Source organism: Nyctereutes procyonoides, unplaced genomic scaffold (assembly GCF_905146905.1).
Source record: "Nyctereutes procyonoides isolate TBG_1078 unplaced genomic scaffold, NYPRO_anot_genome, whole genome shotgun sequence".
Lineage (NCBI taxonomy): Eukaryota > Metazoa > Chordata > Mammalia > Carnivora > Canidae > Nyctereutes > Nyctereutes procyonoides.
The window spans coordinates 10,317,012-10,323,616 of record NW_026575122.1 but is presented as its reverse complement, the minus strand read 5'-3'; the positions used below and the strand labels follow the sequence as shown (position 1 = coordinate 10,323,616).

The window sequence follows — 6,605 nt, the reverse complement described above, 5'->3', positions numbered from 1 at the left end:
CCAGTCTGTGGTTTGTCTTCTCATTCTCTTGACATTGTCAGGGGTCAGGTCAGAGGTTTTGATTTAAATAAGCCCAGCTTATCTATTATTTTTTTCATGAACTGTGCCCTTGTTATTGTCTACAAAAAGTCATTACCATACCCAATGTCATTTAAGTTTTCTCCTGTGTTATATTTTGGTAGCCTTATAGTTTTGCATTTCATATTTCAGTGTGTGATACGTTTTGATTTAACATTTGTGAAGGATGCATGGTATGCAGGTAGATTATTATTGTTATTTTGCATCTGGATGTCCAGTTTCTCCAGTACCACTATTAAGAAAACTGTCTTTGTTCTATTTTACGACCCTTGCTCCTTTGTCAAAGATTAGTTGACTACATGTACATGTATATACTTCTGGGCTCCCTGTTGTGTTCCATTCACCTTTTTATCTGTTTTTTTTTTTCAACAGTACAGTACTGTTTTGATTACTGTGGCTTTATAGTAAATTTTGAAGTCAACTAACATCAGTTCTCCAATTTTGTTCTTGTCTTTCAATATTGTATTGACTCTTCTGGGTCTGAATATTTTTCATAATAATTTCTCACCGTCACTATCTTCCCTGTAAAGTTCTTCACATTTTAAAGTTCTTCTTTTCCTTATTCACTTTCAGGTAAAAGAATAATTGATTTTTAAATATTCTACAGAATCTACCCACGATTCACATTCTAGTTATAAATTAAAATCCATTCTGACAAATAGCTCTGCAAGATCTCATTTCTCCTTGATTTATTTTGAAATGTAGGAGGTTTAATTGATCGACATATTCTACAACACTTTAAGGCTATAATTGTTAACTTTTCATAAGTTAGTGTTCTTTTAAAAACTAAACTTTAAGACACCCCAAAAAAGTATACATGTTGACTAATGTCATGAGAAGCAGCATAATAAAGAGTTTACAGGGAACCCTGGGTGGCGCAGCAGTTTGGCGCCTGCCTTTGGCCCAGGGCGCGATCCTGGAGACCCGGGATCGAATCCCACATTGGGCTCCCGGGGCATGGAGCCTGCTTCTCCCTCTGCCTTGTCTCTGCCTCTTTTCTCTCTCTCTCTCTCTCTGTGTGACTATAATAAATAAATAAAAATTAAAAAAAAAAAGAGTTTACAAAACTGAGACATAAGAATTGTTCCTTACTGTACAACAGTTTCTGGCTGGTATTAGTTTCATATACTAAGTAGCACATGACTGAAGTATGTAAGTACAAACATCATTTATAAGACTATATTACTTTCCAGGACCCCTGTGTTTCAGTCGGTTAAAAGTCCAACCCTTGGTTTTAGCTCAGGTCTTGATCTTGGGTCCTGGGATTGAGGCCCCGTGATGGGCTCTGCACTCAGCATGGAGTCTGCTTGTCCCTCTCCCACTGTTCTCCCTATGTTTTCTCTCTCTCTCAACTAAATAATTAAATTTTTACACACAAAAAAAGGTCTATATTAGTTTCCTGTTGCTTCAGTAACAAATTACCACAAGCCTAGTGGCTTGAAACAACACAAGGAAGTCCAAAATGCGTCTCACTGAGCTAAAATCAAGGTATTGGCAGGATTGTGTTCCTTGTGAGACTTCAAAGAAACTTTACCTCATTGCCTTTTCCCAGCTTCTAAAGGCCCTCCATACTCCTTGGCTCAGGGCCCTTCCTTCATCTTCAAAGCACTTCACTCCAAGCTTTGCCTCTGTCATCCCATCATCTGTCTCTGATTTTGACACCCTTGCCTTCCTTATATCAGGAATCATGATTACAAGGGGTACACCGGATAACTCAGAATGATCTCCCCTTCTCAAAATCCTTAACTTAGTCGCAAATTTAAAGTCTATTTTTTTTTTTGTCAAAATAAGGCAATATATTCATACATTTTGGGAATTCCTATCTTTTTTTGTCTTCACAGTGACCATGGGATATATGTACTTGGAGCTAAAAAAATAAAATCTAGGGAGATTGTTGCACTTTGAAGTTCTTAGTCTGTATGGTCAATCATTAAAGCTATCTTGATGGAGACATAGGGTGAGAAATAGGGGGAATTTCAGCTTCTAAGGTCTGGCAGAGGAGGAAGATCTGATGGAAGACACAGTCAAAAGACTAGAATAGCATGATCTCAAAAGTCAACCAAATTTCTGGTTTTCCAACAGCCCCACGTGAGACACTGGGCAAGGTACTTAACCTTTCCAGTCATGAATTTCCTCATTCACATCTTCTCCACAGAGTTGTTGTGAAGACTTCAATGGTATAATGCTGTAGAGCCTTTAGCTCAGTTCCTCAGTGCCTGCTGTCATGGTCATGGTCATCGTCACCACCTCCACGGTCATCCTTAGGGATAAAGTAGGATGCAGTCTTGGAAGTGTGGTTGCAGCACTCAGATCTCTGGCTTTCTTGTGAGGGGAAGAAATTCTCTTTTGCTGCCCGGGCCCTTTGCCCCCCGTGTCCTTCCTTAGATTATGGGAACTTCTTGTGGGGGAATGATTGGGTATCCTGATTCCAGTTCAGCACCGTACTTATCAGTGACAAAGAGTACGAGAAAACTTGCAATATGAACAAACTCAAAGCTACTTAAATAGCCATGTGGCCAAGTCAAGACTGCTGTGTACACAATAATATAAGGACAAGAGATCTGCTCGATATAATTTTTAAACTTTATCTCCTGTACTTTCCATATGAGTTTCTACTCCAAAAATAATGAGATATAGGGAATGTCCAGCACCAAATAAAAAGATTATGAAGACCACAGAGATGTATTTACCTTCTCTTTTATATGTAACTAATCCATTCAATTGTATGCTTTGAAAGGAGTAAACTGCCTAAAACAATTTATGTCAAAACCAATTTGGATGAAACAACATAAAAACAGAGGCAATTTTTTTCTTTAAAGGTCAGAATGTTTCTGTATTCCTATTCATAAGTATCCTTGATTTGTTGCTAAAAAAACAAAAATTGTTAAATGTAGTGATGTAAGATGGATGTATCTTTCTTATGCAAGAATGATAACAGCAAAGAGGTCAACAAATCAAAGCCCTTGACTCTGAATCAACAGAGGCAAGTTAGCATACATATATACACTTCAATTTTATGCAAAATTATGAAAAAAAGTGCTTTCTACTTTAATTGGATTTTTAAATTAACCAATGACTTTTCTAGCCTGATGTTGTCAAATAATTTGGTCTCTAGAACTCATTACTGGCAAAACTGTAGTGAGGCAGGCAGGCTCTTATACTAGTGAGAGAGTATAGACTGAGGAAAGATTTGTAGAAAACAAATTAACCTTTAAAATGTTAGTACATTTTAAACACTTCTAGGAATCTCTCCTAAGGAAATAATTCATTAAAATTTGGGGGAAAATCTTTATGTAATAATGTTTAAAACTAATATTTTATATATAAAAATACTGGAATAAATGATGATGGTGGAGGTCACACACACACAATTATACAGCCACATGACAAAATTTTATGCACCTGTTGAATGTGTAATGGCATAGAAAAAAATGTCTCAAACAATGTTAAAATGATATAATAGATCACAACTCTGTATGTACAAAATTATTTCAATAGTGCTTGCTTCTCATATGTCTGGGTGGCTCAGTCAGGTGTCAAACTCTTGGTTTCAGCTCAGGTCATGATCTCAGGGTCATAAGATCAAGCCCCACGTTGGGCTCTGTGCTCAGAGAGAGATTCTCTCTCGCTCTCCCTCCCTGTCAGCCCCTCCCCTTCCCTTGTTCATGCTCTCTCTCTCTCTCTCTCAAATAAATAAATAAAATATTTAATAGTGCTCACTTTAGCAACACATAGTAAAATTGGAACAATACAAAGGACATTAGCATAAACTCTGTGCAAGAATCATGTCCAAATTCATGAAGCATTCCAATTTAAAAAAAAAGAAAATTATTTCTACAAATATAGAATAAATATGAAAAATTGCATCAAAATGTAGTATTGGATATCTGATTATTTTCTCCTACATATTTTCTCCTTCATTCTCCTTCTATTTTCTCCTTCATAAGCTTTTTGTCTTTTGCAACTTTTATATGTATCTATCTTTGAATTAGAAAAGAATTAAAATTTAACAATTGTTTCATAATAAAAAAACTGAAAAACACTTACATCTTTATTGAAATGAATAATTAGATATTTTTCTTTTTTTTTTCTTTTGAGACAGAGAGAGAACATAACACACAAGGAGAGAAGGGACAGAGTGTGGGAGAGAGAAAATCTTAAGCATACTCCACGCCTAGTGTGGAGCCCAAAGCAGGGCTCTATCTCAGGATCCTGAGGTCATAACCAGCTGAAATCAAGAGTCAGAAAATTAACCAGCTGAGCCACCCAGCTGCCCCTAATAGCTATTTCTCTAAATTATAATTTTACATTGAGAAGTTTGGGAGGGAGGCAGAGTTTCTGAAAAGCTATTCTGATTCTCTGTGGGACCTTGTCTTTATAAGCACAGTTAACATGTTCTAGAACAAAAAGAATGTATGTCAAAATATTGTGCCAAGGACAAGTAGTAAAAGTTAAGAACAGAAAAGTAGAATTAAGAGATATTCTAAGAGTTATACTTTCAGTAATGAATACCTCAGTGTTCTCTTTTGTAAGATTAGAGATTTTGACTGATTGACCTCTGTGTTCTTTCAGTACCAACAGATTATGCTTTTATAATTTTCTCTCCAAAAATAATAATTTGTATCCAAATTTACCTTTGTACAAATATATCTCCCTTGATTTATTGCTGGGGAAGATGTAAAATTTATATAATATATATATATATGTATATATATATATAAAATGATGATCTAAGGAACTAATGGATGGATAATATATATATACAGGATATATATATCCTAATGGATTATATATATATATATATATATATATATATTATATATATATATATATATTCTCTCTATCCCATAACCTTTTGCCCTGCCATCCACAGTTTGCTTGCAGATTTCTTGTTCTCAGCTTTCACAAGTTCTCAGTTTTATGGAAAGTGGAATTATTCTTTACAAATCACTTGTTTAGGCTTTGAAAACTTATCCTCTTGACTTCAAACCACATAATCTTATTCTTGCTGTTTTATTTTGTTTTGTTTTCTTTTAGACACTGGAGCATGTTTCCCTCCTTGTTTAAATTGCTTTGCATTTGGGTCATTAATTGGTGAATGTTGAGGGCTCAACATATGCTTCCCATAAAGTTGCCAGCTTCCTCCGGTGTTGTATGACAGCCTTCTTGAAAGTTGAAGGACAAGGTGCTTGCATTTCATCTAAAAAAAAAAAAAAGACATAATCTGAACTAATGTAAATTTATAGTAGCCAAGATTACATTATAATAGAGAAGTCTGCAATGGTGGATGTAGGAAGAGTCATAAAGGACAAGTTGCAAGGGTGAAATATATTAATGTCGGTAACAGGATGTGAGAGCACACCATGAATACATCTGGGAAGCTTCAGAAGCAAGGGAGGGAAACCATCAGGAAACAGAGGCTGGTTAAATATCACATTGCTCTCAATAGGCAAATCAGATTAAAAACAATCTTGAAGTTTTGAGTAAAGTAAATAAAATCACACTCTATAAAGCAAGAAGTGATTTTGTAACTGAGAGAAGCTTCCTGTAACTGCAAGTTTTATGTGAGGGCCCTCAATACTCTTTAGACAATTTTTTTTTCTGGACTTTTTATTAAGGTCTTTTTGGTTTTTGTTTTGTTTTGTTTTGTTTGTTTTGTTTTTTGTTTGTTGTTGTTGCTGTTGTTGTAGTAAGCACATGAACCCCAAAGATAGGATTCACAGGGAAGGTTGCAAACAGAAGCGATATTTTTTGTTTTGTTTTGTTTTGGGGGGTTTATTTATTTATTTATTCATGAGAGCCTCAGAGAGAGGGGCAGAGATATACACAGAGAGAGAAGCAGGCTTCATGTAGGGATCTCAATGTGGGACTTGATTCTAGGACTCCAGGGTCATGCCCTGGGGCTAAGGCAGACGCTCAACCACTGAGCCACCCAGGCATCCCAGAAGAGAGGTTTAAAATAAAAGTTACATATACTTAAAAATGAAGTGCCTTTACCTCCTTTCCTTGTTTCTATTAAAACAAAATTTTTCAATGAAAGAATGAAAGCTTGGAAGAGAAAGAAAATAGAACTGCATATGGGCAGGAAGAGATAAATCAAAGATGAAAAGTTAAAGAAGACATCAGGATAAAGAGATGGATATTCCATAGTAAAAGAAGAAATCTGAGGGCTCATCTGGGAAATAATAAAGGGTCCCTGACTACACATAATAATGTTGCTGATTTTTTTCTACTAAATCCAAGAGAGTAGTAGCATAAATATCTATAAAAATAATTTCCATTGCCTAATTTGTTCAAAAACTTTCCAAAGAAAGAGAAACAATTTATAGAGTTTGAATATAAGACATAATGAGCTTTTGCAATATATTTATGTTTTTGTGTTGATGAAGATGATGAAGATATAGTCTTGCAACCCTGTATTAACATACACTACACATATAGGAAGAGTTAAGAACTACACTTTCTGATGACATCATACAGGATGTTTGTTCAATTTAACAGTTATACTTGAGTAAATTTCAAAGCAA

At 35.3% G+C, this 6,605-nt stretch overlaps 1 non-coding gene across 1 annotated transcript; it reads left to right on the top strand.

Annotated features, from left to right (window-relative positions):
* The first annotated feature begins 3,790 nt into the window (after window positions 1-3,790).
* On the top strand, window positions 3,791-3,895 carry LOC129517053 (U6 spliceosomal RNA). Its single transcript, XR_008665938.1, has one exon. It is a non-coding gene; the product is annotated as a U6 spliceosomal RNA (small nuclear RNA).
* Window positions 3,896-6,605: the final 2,710 nt, after the last annotated feature.